The sequence below is a fragment of the Eutrigla gurnardus genome (assembly GCF_963514095.1).
Source record: "Eutrigla gurnardus genome assembly, chromosome: 2".
In the NCBI taxonomy this organism is placed as follows: Eukaryota; Metazoa; Chordata; class Actinopteri; order Perciformes; family Triglidae; genus Eutrigla; species Eutrigla gurnardus.
The window spans coordinates 31,062,884-31,078,076 of record NC_139916.1 but is presented as its reverse complement, the minus strand read 5'-3'; positions in this window follow the sequence as shown (position 1 = coordinate 31,078,076).

Genomic DNA, 15,193 nt, shown 5'->3' with positions numbered 1-15,193 from the left:
ATACTCAGATCTTGATCAGATGGTAGCTCAAAGTAATCTGAAACAGTTTCTTTTCCTGCATCACAGGAGGAGGAGGAGGAGGAGGAGGAGGATGGTGACGATGGTGATGAAGAAACGCTGTCTGCTGCCACAGGGAGAGATCCAGAGAGGCCTACTGAAGTGTGTCTTAATATTATGTATAGCTACTGGCAGTGTTCTACCCATTCACATTCCTTTACATTGTCGAGTGGAATATAGTTTGACATGTAACCTACACTGAAGTGATGAGCACAGAGAATGGACAAACAACTAGCACATTCTTGTCCTTCAACAGAACATAGCTGGGCATCGTGAGGAGGGTCCATCAACTTCCACAGCACAGCTTGATACAGTGAGATTTTTGGTCAATACCATGTTAAATCTGTATGTAGAACTGTAGCAATTAAATGTTGTACATATGTTTCCCAGTTACCAGTGAAGGAGTTATACAGAGTGCACCTCATGAGGACTATTGAAAAAACAGAAAAGGAAAAGGTTTACCTGGATCGCAAAATAAGAAAAACAGACCTTGAAATTCTCTTACTGGAACGCCAATTGAGGTGGGTGCATTGGTGAAATAGGTGAATATGTTAATGGTTGGAGCTAGATTACAAATCCTAACTGTTGCTTTTGTACTTATAGGGAATAAAGAAGAACCAAATCACATGTGAATTTGTCTTTATTTGACTGTTTCAAGCAAAGTAATTTCTGCTTATGAGATCCCTGACAGCCCTTCCATCCCGGACATCTGCTGCAGGGTGGATGGGGTGTTCATCCTCAGGGTAATTTCTTTGTAGGGCAGGGTGTTGCTCTCCTCTAATAGTTGCAATATTATGGAGAACAACACAGGCCACAATGATGTCACATGCCCTCTCTGGGGTGACCCTGAGCTTACGCAGGCACTGGAACCGGGATTTGATTATGCCAATGGTCATCTCAACCCGGGCTCTAGTCCTGCAGTGGGCCACATTAAAACGTTGTTGTGGCCCTGGCTCAGGGTCAGGGTAAGGGGTCATGAGAGAGGGCTGGCAGGGATAGCCTCGATCTCCCAGTAGGTAGCCATCAAATTCTCCTGAAATTATAGTGGACACAGTTGAGTGCATTAAAAGGGGAGACAAAAGAACATTTGTACAAAGCTTTAGCTTCCTTACCACGTGCAAATCTGTTGCTCAGGCTACACTCCCGGTAGATCCGGGAATCATGCACGGAGCCTGGCCACTTGGCTTCTACATTTGTTACGATGTAGGCTGCATCACATATGATCTTCACAATGCAGAGGATAATATGAGTTACTTGTATTGTACTGTATATATTTTCATGTACATATTTTTTTTAAAGATGGTAGGTCATATACCTGGACATTGATGCTGTGAAAGGACTTTCTATTCACATAATCCCCTTCATTGTTTTTAGGTGCAGTAATGGGAATTTGTGTCCCATCTATGCACCCTATCACATTTGGAAGCCCTGCAAAATGACATCTGATTAAGCTACTGACCCCACTCTGAGGTCGCAGCAGAATGTATATCATAATTTAAAAAAAACAAACAAATTCTACATCAGTCACCTGCAATCCTGTGGAATTCCTCTTTGATGTTTCTGACAGGTTTGTGTCCGGGGAACACCACCATCATTGGTAACAGACTTTTCAGCGCGAGGGTAACTTTTCTCACCGCTCTACACACTGTTGCCTTTCCCAAATTCTCTGCATCCCCAATATTGTAAAGAAAACTACCATTGGCAAAAAAACGTAGTGCTATGCATAAAATCTGCAGTGACGTGAGCGCACGTCCGCGGTGTGTGAGATTGGCTATGTATGGCCGGAGTATGTTCTCAAGATAAATTATACTGTTGGATGAAAAATGATAGCGTTCAAAAATAAATTCCTCAGGAAATGACAGGACATCGATCCTGGGTCGGAAGATTCTCTCGCGACGTAAAACATTCCGAATGATTTGCTCTTCGACGTCTATCGGATTAGGAATGAATGGACAATCCATGTCAGCTTTGTTCATGTGGGAGGAGACGGGTAGAAACTCAGAGTCTCTTCAAGTAAACCTGCCAGCGAGCAGGTTATGTTCACAGAGTCTGTTACCATGGTGACTGACTCAGAGTTTCAGTTAACTCTCTCTCTCTGGAACGGAAAACCCAGAGTTTCCCTCATCTCAGGGTTAACTTACTCTGAGTTTTCACATAACCTGCTTTCTGGAATACCCCCCTGGTTTGTAGAGGGGGAAGACCAGACCATATGGTGCAATCCATGGGGCAACCAGCTCTTAACTCACACATGACAGCCACCATGGGGCCAGCTCCCAGGCCCAACACACCAAACCTCACCCTTTCACCTGGGAGATCAAGGTTCAATTCTCGGCATCAACAAACCCGGTGCAGCTTCACAACTTGACTAAGCCAGTCAGCAGGGTACAGCAGCCATGGGATGAGGCCGATCATGGAAAAGTATGAGGAGGAGACAAATACATGAGTAAAATTGAAAAATAAGTGTTTAATATTTTTCAAATTGTCTGTCACTAATCCACACATCACCTCAGTAGGCATTAACATGGTCACTCTGCATCAACCAGGCCTTAAACTCACAACCTCAAACTGTATCTCTAGATCAAGTGACTTGTAACAAACTTTCAAAAGCCTTTGTCCAGTGAGTAGTATACCTCACTTAGATGCCCCAGAAAGAGAGGTTATATCCTTGTTGTAGGGACCCAGGGTTCAATTCCCCTAGCTATGTCTTTGCTGTGTGTCATTTCCTCCTGAAGAAGGGAGTAGTGTAACTAAACTTTTAAAAAATAAACACTTCTACTTACTGTTTACAACCGGGGCAGCCATCTTTAAATGTCAAGTCGGGCTTGTGTGGATCGTCCGACTTTCCGAGTAGGAAATCCGACCTCGGGGCTCGTTCCAATTGAAATTTCCGACTCGGAGCTCGGATATTCCGATGTCCGAGTATAACTGGAACGCACCATAAGCATACTGGACTCTGAATCCAGGGGTCTGAGTTCAAGTCTCGGTGGAACCTATCTGGGCCTTAGATAATGCAACCCTTCCATGTGAAGGTTGGTATAGAATCAGTAGGTAGAAGGTATTTCATTGTGGTTTTGGCTACCATTGATACCTGAATGAATCCACCAGAGTTACCACTCTCTGTCAAACTGTTCCTTTCAAAGATCACAGAGTAACCATAGTCAGTGATCCTTTGTATGTTATGGGACATGCATGTGACAATTACAGTAATACCAGTCCTACACCCCCATTCGTTAGCATCTAGGCTTTTAAATTCACCACATCTTGCTGTTTTAGATGACTGTGTTAAAGAATGTTCTAAAAATGGCTTCTGTCATCATTTCCAATATCCTCTGTGAGCTTTGATTTATTCAGGTCTGAGTGTGACACTGTCTATCTCACCCAGCTAGTGTGAGCGCTGGTATGGTTCCATGGTGTAATGGTTAGCACTCTGGACTCTGAATCCAGTGATCCGAGTTCAAGTCTCGATGGAACCTGTCTGACAGACTGGGCCTTAGATAATGTAACCCTTCCATGTGAAGATTGCTGTAGAATGAGTAGGTGAAAGGTATTGTGGAAATCAAAGGCAGTCTGTTGGTTTGGCTACCATTGATACCTGAAAGAATCCACCAGAGTTACGGCTCTATTGGTAGTGAATCGTTTGAATTTACATACACATCGAAATCATTCTAATTCATCAAAATTCATACAGATTTCCAAGTTTAAGCAGTCAGGATGGCCGAGCGGTCCGAGGCGCTGCGTTCAGGTCGCAGTCTCCCTCGGGAGGCGTGGGTTCGAATCCCACTTCTGACAGTCTCTGCCAAGGCGAACTGTTCCTTTCAAAGATCACTAGGTAACCATAGTCAGTGATCCTTTGTATGTTATGGGACATGCATGTGACAATTACAGTAATACCAGTCCTGCACCCCCATTCGTTAGCATCTAGGCTTTTAAATTCACCACATCTTGCTGTTTTAGATGACTGTGTTAAAGAATGTTCTAAAAATGGCTTCTGTCATCATTTCCAATATCCTCTGTGAGCTTTGATTTATTCAGGTCTGAGTGTGACACTGTCTCACCAAGCTAGTGTGAGTACTGTTGGGGTTCCATGGTGTAATGGTTAGCACTCTGGACTCTGAATCCAGTGATCTGAGTTCAAGTCTCGGTGGAACCTGTCTGACAGACTGGGCCTTAGATAATAAGCTGGGGAACACTCGGCCGTCAAAGAGGGGGAAGAAGGGTGGGGGGGAAGGAGAGGAAAAAAGGGAGAAAGAAAGGAAAATCTGGCTATCTTTTAATACTTTTCTAGCTGCCTGGACGCAAGTTGGACATTTTTGTGTTTTTGGTGAAACTAGGCCGGGATTCGAACCCACGATCTTTCCATTGCTGCACACTGTAACAAATCTGTAAGAATTTAACTGTTACTTTTAATCTTTTCCTGTATAAAAATAAATGAAATGTAATAGCATGGTGTTTTTTCAAGAGTTCAAGTTAATTAACTTGTAAATAACATACCATTTTACTGTTATTGAATGTTGTCATTGTCATCATTAAAAACACCCTCTTGTACCTTTGGTGTACACTGTGTTTGTTTGTTTGTTTGTTTGTTCATGGAGAAAAGAAACATAAACTTTTGAAAGATTTTATTAGAACAGACTATGAAAAGTGCAACAAGTAAAATAAAGAATCAAATTATCAATCAATTATTCACACAACACTATCCATACAACAAAGTACAAAGTATTCAAAAATAAACAAACATTTCAAACTATTTACAATTTAACTATTATTTACAAGCATTATTTATTTACAATGCATCACCAGGGAGTTCCCAACAATGAGCTGCCTGATTTTGTGGTAGTCCCTAAGAATTAAGGACCACCTAGACACAGCCCTTTCCTCACTGGCGCTTGGTGGAGATCGCAGAGCCTAATAAAAATGCTCTCCACCAACCGACAGCAGTCAGGCCACTGGGCAGGTGCACTACTTGCACCCAACAAGCAACGGGTGATGCTCTCCACACCAGGAACTTGTGAGGGCTTCTTCGGTGTCCTGAACCGGCCACTCAAAAGTCTCCCCTGGTGTCGCGCTGCGTAGATCGCCCGCTGCTTGTCACCTTCATCCAGCTTCCCCCACAGTGCTATGATTGCACTGGCCTGCTGGTTGGTGAGACAGAGAGAGGCCTGCTCCCGAAGCTTCACCAAGTACTCAGCAAGCCTGTCCACGTGCTGGTACCCAGGAACATTTTGGTCATCAACAGCCTGTGCAAATAAGAAAATAGCAAACCTTACAACCTTCACAGTTTCTTTAAAGTACACATCATCCAGAGTGTGTGCATATGTGTGCAAGTGTGTACATGTAAGAGTTGGGCATATACACCTACATAATGAAAATTGATCACACACACACTTACCATATCTTCATCCTGCAAAAGTTCTCCAGTCTCAGTAGAGGGCAGGGCTGATGTGCCAGGAGCCAGGGCTGATGTTCCAGGAGGTAGGGCTGATGTCCGAGGAGGTAGGGCTGCAGGAAATGTTAAGAAAAATCACAAGATTATGCTCTACACAGGATGACATTAAATGTTATATTACTTACTGTGACCAGGAGGACAGGCACTGGACCTTGACAATCTGTCTCAAGGTCTGGAGCCTGAAAAAGCATGGCAAGGAATATACTGACAGTTTAAAAAATTCATATTATTAACAACACAATGAAAGATTAAGTTGTTATTTCATATAGCTGTTCTACATTAAACACTATTATTTAGCTTTTAGGTGTCATTTCTGATGTGAGTGTTTTTTTAATACTCCTAATAATCTATTACTCCATAACAAAATTATGGACAGAAATAGTTCCCCTTACAAAACTTTGCTTGTGTAAGGGATACATTTAACACTAAATGATGACAATTAATGTATATCTACAGAGATGAAAATGAGTGTTGGGGGGAACGACCGTCCTAAATCATTCATAAAAATGACGTTATCAAAAAGCCCCATTCATCGATAACATTAACGTTAGCAAACGCGCGAAAAGGCATAAATGTCCATCATAAAATGTAACACGACAGGTGAAATTACTTCAATACATAAAGTCTCATTATGTAGCAGAGTAGTAAAGTTGTTAATACTTGCCATATCGCTTGTTGTTCTGCTTTGTCTTCTCTGTCGCTGTCGCTCGATTCAAAATCCCCGCCGAAGTTTACATGCAAATCTCCTCGGCTTCGGCCATGCAAATCTCCTCGGCTTCGCTCGGCTTCGCTCGGCTTCGTCCAACATTTCTCCGTCGTGATTGGTCAAATGTTGGAGCCGGGCGAAGGCGATTGGTGGGAGAATGTTGGCGCACCAGCGGATCTGATTGGCTGGCTCCAACATTTCCAACATTTCTCCGTCGTGATTGGTCAAATGTTGGAGCTGGGCGAAGGCGATTGGTGGGAGAATGTTGGAGCAGCGCATCTGATTGGCTGTCATCCTCCAACATTGGTCAATTTTGGACGGTCGTTCAGTCGGCTGCTGGCGTTCAGGTCGCAGTCTCCCTCGGGAGGCGTGGGTTCGAATCCCACTTCTGACAGTCTCTGCCAAGGCGAACTGTTCCTTTCAAAGATCACTAGGTAACCATAGTCAGTGATCCTTTGTATGTTATGGGACATGCATGTGACAATTACAGTAATACCAGTCCTGCACCCCCATTCGTTAGCATCTAGGCTTTTAAATTCACCACATCTTGCTGTTTTAGATGACTGTGTTAAAGAATGTTCTAAAAATGGCTTCTGTCATCATTTCCAATATCCTCTGTGAGCTTTGATTTATTCAGGTCTGAGTGTGACACTGTCTGTCTCACCAAGCTACTGTGAGCACTGTTGTGGTTCCATGGTGTGATGGTTAGTACTCTGGACTCTGAATCCAGTGATCCGAGTTCAAGTCTCGGTGGAACCTGTCTGACAGACTGGGCCTTAGATAATGCAACCCTTCCATGTGAAGATTGGTGTAGAAGGTATTGTGGAGATCAAAGGCGATCTGCTAGTTTGGCTACCATTGTTACCTGAATGAATCCACGAGAGTTACCGCTCTATTGTTATTGAGGGAGTGAATCGTTTGAATTTACATACACATCGAAACCATTCTAATTCATCCAAATGTCTACAGATTTCCTAGTTTTCGCCGTCAGGATGGCCGAGCGGTCCAAGGCACTGCGTTCAGGTCGCAGTCTCCCTCGGGAGGCGTGGGTTCGGATCCCACTTCTGACATTCTCTGCCAAGGCGAACTGTTCCTTTCAAAGATCACTGGGTAACCATAGTCAGTGATCCTTTGTACGTTATGGGACATGCATGTGACAATTGCAGTAAAACTAATCCTGCACCCCCATTTGTTAGCGTCTAGGCTTTTAAATTCACCACATCTTGCTGTTTTAGATGACTGTTTTAAATAATTTGTTCTAAAAATGGCTTCTGTCATCATTACCAATATCCTCTGTGAGCTTTGATTTATTCAGGTCTGAGTGTGACACTGTCTCACCAAGCTAGTGTGAGCACTGTTGTGGTTCCATGGTGTAATGGTTAGCACTCTGGACTTTGAATCCAGTGATCCGAGTTCAAGTCTCGATGGAACCTGTCTGACAGACTGGGCCTTAGATAATGCAACCCTTCCATGTGAAGATTGCTGTAGAATGAGTAGGTGAAAGGTATTGTGGAAATCAAAGGCAGTCTGTTGGTTTGGCTACCATTGATACCTGAAAGAATCCACCAGAGTTACGGCGCTATTGGTAGTGAATCGTTTGAATTTACATACACATCGAAATCATTCTAATTCATCAAAATTCATACAGATTTCCAAGTTTAAGCAGTCAGGATGGCCGAGCGGTCCAAGGCGCTGCGTTCAGGTCGCAGTCTCCCTTGGGAGGCGTGGGTTCGAATCCCACTTCTGACATTCTCTGCCAAGGCGAACTGTTCCTTTCAAAGATCACTGGGTAACCATAGTCAGTGATCCTTTGTACGTTATGGGACATGCATGTGACAATTGCAGTAAAACTAATCCTGCACCCCCATTTGTTAGCGTCTAGGCTTTTAAATTCACCACATCTTGCTGTTTTAGATGACTGTGTTAAAGAATTTGTTCTAAAAATGGCTTCTGTCATCATTTCCAATATCCTCTGTGAGCTTTGATTTATTCAGGTCTGAGTGTGACACTGTCTCAGCAAGCTAGTGTGAGCACTGTTGTGGTTCCATGGTGTAATGGTTAGCACTCTGGACTTTGAATCCAGTGATCCGAGTTCAAGTCTCGGTGGAACCTGTCTGACAGACTGGGCCTTAGATAATGCAACCCTTCCATGTGAAGATTGCTGTAGAATGAGTAGGTGAAAGGTATTGTGGAAATCAAAGGCAGTCTGTTGGTTTGGCTATCATTGATACCTGAAAGAATCCACCAGAGTTACGGCGCTATTGGTAGTGAATCGTTTGAATTTACATACACATCGAAATCATTCTAATTCATCAAAATAAATACAGATTTCCAAGTTTAAGCAGTCAGGATGGCCGAGCGGTCCAAGGCGCTGCGTTCAGGTCGCAGTCTCCCTCGGGAGGCTTGGGTTCGAATCCCACTTCTGACAGTCTCTGCCAAGGCGAACTGTTCCTTTCAAAGATCACTAGGTAACCATAGTCAGTGATCCTTTGTATGTTATGGGACATGCATGTGACAATTACAGTAATACCAGTCCTGCACCCCCATTTGTTAGCATCTAGGCTTTTAAATTCACCACATCTTGCTGTTTTAGATGACTGTGTTAAAGAATGTTCTAAAAATGGCTTCTGTCATCATTTCCAATATTCTCTGTGAGCTTTGATTTATTCAGGTCTGAGTGTGACACTGTCTGTCTCACCAAGCTACTGTGAGCACTGTTGTGGTTCCATGGTGTAATGGTTAGCACTTTGGACTCTGAATCCAGTGATCCGAGTTCAAGTCTCGGTGGAACCTGTCTGACAGACTGGGCCTTAGATAATGCAACCCTTCCATGTGAAGATTGGTGTAGAAGGTGTTGTAGAGATCAAAGGCGGTCTGCTAGTTTGGCTACCATTGTTACCTTAATGAATCCACGAGAGTTACCGCTCTATTGTTATTGAGGGAGTGAATCGTTTGAATTTACATACACATCGAAACCATTCTAATTCATCCAAATGTCTACAGATTTCCTAGTTTTGGCCGTCAGGATGGCCGAGCTGTCCAAGGCGCTGCGTTCAGGTCGCAGTCTCCCTTGGGAGGCGTGGGTTCGAATCCCACTTCTGACATTCTCTGCCAAGGCGAACTGTTCCTTTCAAAGATCACTGGGTAACCATAGTCAGTGATCCTTTGTACGTTATGGGACATGCATGTGACAATTGCAGTAAAACTAATCCTGCACCCCCATTTGTTAGCGTCTACGCTTTTAAAGTCACCACATCTTGCTGTTTTAGATGACTGTGTTAAAGAATTTGTTCTAAAAATGGCTTCTGTCATCATTTCCAATATCCTCTGTGAGCTTTGATTTATTCAGGTCTGAGTGTGACACTGTCTCACCAAGCTAGTGTGAGTACTGTTGGGGTTCCATGGTGTAATGGTTAGCACTCTGGACTCTGAATCCAGTGATCCGAGTTCAAGTCTCGGTGGAACCTGTCTGACTGACTGGGCCTTAGATAATGCAACCCTTCCATGTGAAGATTGCTGTAGAATGAGTAGGTGAAAGGTATTGTGGAAATCAAAGGCAGTCTGTTGGTTTTGATACCTGAAAGAATCCACCAGAGTTACGGCGCTATTGGTAGTGAATCGTTTCAATTTACATACACATCGAAATCATTCTAATTCATCAAAATTCATAAAGATTTCCAAGTTTAAGCAGTCAGGATGGCCGAGCGGTCCAAGGCGCTGCGTTCAGGTAGCAGTCTCCCTCAGGAGGCGTGGGTTCGAATCCCACTTCTGACAGTCTCTGCCAAGGCGAACTGTTCCTTTCAAAGATCACTAGGTAAGCATAGTCAGTGATCCTTTGTATGTTATGGGACATGCATGTGATAATTACAGTAATACCAGTCCTGCACCCCCATTCGTTAGCATCTAGGCTTTTAAATTCACCACATCTTGCTGTTTTAGATGACTGTGTTAAAGAATGTTCTAAAAATGGCTTCTGTCATCATTTCCAATATCCTCTGTGAGCGTTGATTTATTCAGGTCTGAGTGTGACACTGTCTCACCAAGCTACTACGAGCACTGTTCTGGTTCCATGGTGTAATGGTTAGCACTTTGGACTCTGAATCCAGTGATCCGAGTTCAAGTCTCGGTGGAACCTGTCTGACAGACTGGGCCTTAGATAATGCAACCCTTCCATGTGAAGATTGGTGTAGAATGTATTGTGGAGATCAAAGGCGGTCTGCTAGTTTGGCTACCATTGTTACCTGAATGAATCCACGAGAGTTACCGCTCTATTGTTATTGAGGGAGTGAATCGTTTGAATTTACATACACATCGAAACCATTCTAATTCATCCAAATGTCTACAGATTTCCTAGTTTTGGCCGTCAGGATGGCCGAGCTGTCCAAGGCGCTGCGTTCAGGTCGCAGTCTCCCTTGGGAGGCGTGGGTTCGAATCCCACTTCTGACATTCTCTGCCAAGGCGAACTGTTCCTTTCAAAGATCACTGGGTAACCATAGTCAGTGATCCTTTGTACGTTATGGGACATGCATGTGACAATTGCAGTAAAACTAATCCTGCACCCCCATTTGTTAGCGTCTACGCTTTTAAATTCACCACATCTTGCTGTTTTAGATGACTGTGTTAAAGAATGTTCTAAAAATGGCTTCTGTCATCATTTCCAATATCCTCTGTGAGCTTTGATTTATTCAGGTCTGAGTGTGACACTGTCTCACCAAGCTACTGTGAGCACTGTTGTGGTTCCATGGTGTAATGGTTAGCACGTTCAAGTCTCGGTGGAACCTGTCTGACAGACTGGGCCTTAGATAATGCATCCCTTCCATGTGAAGATTGGTGTAGAAGGTATTGTGGAGATCAAAGGCGGTCTGCTAGTTTGGCTACCATTGTTACCTGAATGAATCCACGAGAGTCAAAGATCACTAGGTCTATTGTTATTGAGGGAGTGAATCGTTTCAATTTACATACACATCGAAACCATTCTAATTCATCCAAATGTCTACAGATTTCCTATTTTTGGCCGTCAGGATGGCCGAGCGGTCCAAGGCGCTGCGTTCAGGTCGCAGTCTCCCTCGGGAGGCGTGGGTTCGAATCCCACTTCTGACAGTCTCTGCCAAGGCGAACTGTTCCTGTCGAAGATCATTGGGTAACCATAGTCAGTGTTCCTTTGTACGTTATGGGACATGCATGTGACAATTGCAGTAAAACTAATCCTGCACCCCCATTTGTTAGCGTCTAGGCTTTTAAATTCACCACATCTTGCTGTTTTAGATGACTGTTTTAAAGAATTTGTTCTAAAAATGGCTTCGGTCATCATTTCCAATATCCTCTGTGAGCTTTGATTTATTCAGGTCTGAGTGTGACACTGTCTCACCAAGCTAGTGTGAGCACTGTTGTGGTTCCATGGTGTAATGGTTAGCACTCTGGACTTTGAATCCAGTGATCCGAGTTCAAGTCTCGGTGGAACCTGTCTGACAGACTGGGCCTTAGATAATGCAACCCTTCCATGTGAAGATTGCTGTAGAATGAGTAGGTGAAAGGTATTGTGGAAATCAAAGGCAGTCTGTTGTTTTGGCTACCATTGATACCTGAAAGAATCCACCAGAGTTACGGCGCTATTGGTAGTGAATCGTTTCAATTTACATACACATCGAAATCATTCTAATTCATCAAAATTCATACAGATTTCCAAGTTTAAGCAGTCAGGATGCCCGAGCGGTCCAAGGCGCTGCGTTCAGGTCGCAGTCTCCCTCGGGAGGCTTGGGTTCGAATCCCACTTCTGACAGTCTCTGCCAAGGCGAACTGTTCCTTTCAAAGATCACTAGGTAACCATAGTCAGTGATCCTTTGTATGTTATGGGACATGCATGTGACAATTACAGTAATACCAGTCCTGCACCCCCATTCGTTAGCATCTAGGCTTTTAAATTCACCACATCTTGCTGTTTTAGATGACTGTGTTAAAGAATGTTCTAAAAATGGCTTCTGTCATCATTTCCAATATTCTCTGTGAGCTTTGATTTATTCAGGTCTGAGTGTGACACTGTCTGTCTCACCAAGCTACTACGAGCACTGTTCTGGTTCCATGGTGTAATGGTTAGCACTTTGGACTCTGAATCCAGTGGTCCGAGTTCAAGTCTCGGTGGAACCTGTCTGACAGACTGGGCCTTAGATAATGCAACCCTTCCATGTGAAGATTGGTGTAGAAGGTATTGTGGAGATCAAAGGCGGTCTGCTAGTTTGGCTACCATTGTTACCTGAATGAATCCACGAGAGTTACCGCTCTATTGTTATTGAGGGAGTGAATCGTTTGAATTTACATACACATCGAAACCATTCTAATTCATCCAAATGTCTACAGATTTCCTAGTTTTGGCCGTCAGGATGGCCGAGCTGTCCAAGGCGCTGCGTTCAGGTCGCAGTCTCCCTTGGGAGGCGTGGGTTCGAATCCCACTTCTGACATTCTCTGCCAAGGCGAACTGTTCCTTTCAAAGATCACTGGGTAACCATAGTCAGTGATCCTTTGTACGTTATGGGACATGCATGTGACAATTGCAGTAAAACTAATCCTGCACCCCCATTTGTTAGCGTCTACGCTTTTAAATTCACCACATCTTGCTGTTTTAGATGACTGTGTTAAAGAATGTTCTAAAAATGGCTTCTGTCATCATTTCCAATATCCTCTGTGAGCTTTGATTTATTCAGGTCTGAGTGTGACACTGTCTCACCAAGCTACTGTGAGTACTGTTGGGGTTCCATGGTGTAATGGTTAGCACTCTGGACTCTGAATCCAGTGATCCGAGTTCAAGTCTCGGTGGAACCTGTCTGACAGACTGGGCCTTAGATAATGCAACCCTTCCATGTGAAGATTGCTGTAGAATGAGTAGGTGAAAGGTATTGTGGAAATCAAAGGCAGTCTGTTGGTTTGGCTACCATTGATACCTGAAAGAATCCACCAGAGTTACGGCGCTATTGGTAGTGAATCGTTTGAATTTACATACACATCGAAATCATTCTAATTCATCAAAATTCATAAAGATTTCCAAGTTTAAGCAGTCAGGATGGCCGAGCGGTCCAAGGCGCTGCGTTCAGGTCGCAGTCTCCCTCGGGAGGCTTGGGTTCGAATCCCACTTCTCACAGTCTCTGCCAAGGCGAACTGTTCCTTTCAAAGATCACTAGGTAACCATAGTCAGTGATCCTTTGTATGTTATGGGACATGCATGTGACAATTACAGTAATACCAGTCCTGCACCCCCATTCGTTAGCATCTAGGCTTTTAAATTCACCACATCTTGCTGTTTTAGATGACTGTGTTAAAGAATGTTCTAAAAATGGCTTCTGTCATCATTTCCAATATTCTCTGTGAGCTTTGATTTATTCAGGTCTGAGTGTGACACTGTCTGTCTCACCAAGCTACTACGAGCACTGTTCTGGTTCCATGGTGTAATGGTTAGCACTTTGGACTCTGAATCCAGTGATCCGAGTTCAAGTCTCGGTGGAACCTGTCTGACAGACTGGGCCTTAGATAATGCAACCCTTCCATGTGAAGATTGGTGTAGAAGGTATTGTGGAGATCAAAGGCGGTCTGCTAGTTTGGCTACCATTGTTACCTGAATGAATCCACGAGAGTTACCGCTCTATTGTTATTGAGGGAGTGAATCGTTTGAATTTACATACACATCGAAACCATTCTAATTCATCCAAATGTCTACAGATTTCCTAGTTTTGGCCGTCAGGATGGCCGAGCTGTCCAAGGCGCTGCGTTCAGGTCGCAGTCTCCCTTGGGAGGCGTGGGTTCGAATCCCACTTCTGACATTCTCTGCCAAGGCGAACTGTTCCTTTCAAAGATCACTGGGTAACCATAGTCAGTGATCCTTTGTACGTTATGGGACATGCATGTGACAATTGCAGTAAAACTAATCCTGCACCCCCATTTGTTAGCGTCTACGCTTTTAAATTCACCACATCTTGCTGTTTTAGATGACTGTGTTAAAGAATTTGTTCTAAAAATGGCTTCTGTCATCATTTCCAATATCCTCTGTGAGCTTTGATTTATTCAGGTCTGAGTGTGACACTGTCTCACCAAGCTAGTGTGAGTACTGTTGGGGTTCCATGGTGTAATGGTTAGCACTCTAGACTCTGAATCCAGTGATCCGAGTTCAAGTCTCGGTGGAACCTGTCTGACAGACTGGGCCTTAGATAATGCAACCCTTCCATGTGAAGATTGGTGTAGAAGGTATTGTGGAGATCAAAGGCGGTCTGCTAGTTTGGCTACCATTGTTACCTGAATGAATCCACGAGAGTCAAAGATCACTAGGTCTATTGTTATTGAGGGAGTGAATCGTTTCAATTTACATACACATCGAAACCATTCTAATTCATCCAAATGTCTACAGATTTCCTATTTTTGGCCGTCAGGATGGCCGAGCGGTCCAAGGCGCTGCGTTCAGGTCGCAGTCTCCCTCGGGAGGCGTGGGTTCGAATCCCACTTCTGACAGTCTCTGCCAAGGCGAACTGTTCCTTTCAAAGATCACTAGGTAACCATAGTCAGTGATCCTTTGTATGTTATGGGACATGCATGTGACAATTACAGTAATACCAGTCCTGCACCCCCATTCGTTAGCATCTAGGCTTTTAAATTCACCACATCTTGCTGTTTTAGATGACTGTGTTAAAGAATGTTCTAAAAATGGCTTCTGTCATCATTTCCAATATTCTCTGTGAGCTTTGATTTATTCAGGTCTGAGTGTGACACTGTCTGTCTCACCAAGCTACTACGAGCACTGTTCTGGTTCCATGGTGTAATGGTTAGCACTTTGGACTCTGAATCCAGTGATCCGAGTTCAAGTCTCGGTGGAACCTGTCTGACAGACTGGGCCTTAGATAATGCAACCCTTCCATGTGAAGATTGGTGTAGAAGGTATTGTGGAGATCAAAGGCGGTCTGCTAGTTTGGCTACCATTGTTACCTGAATGAATCCACGAGAGTTAC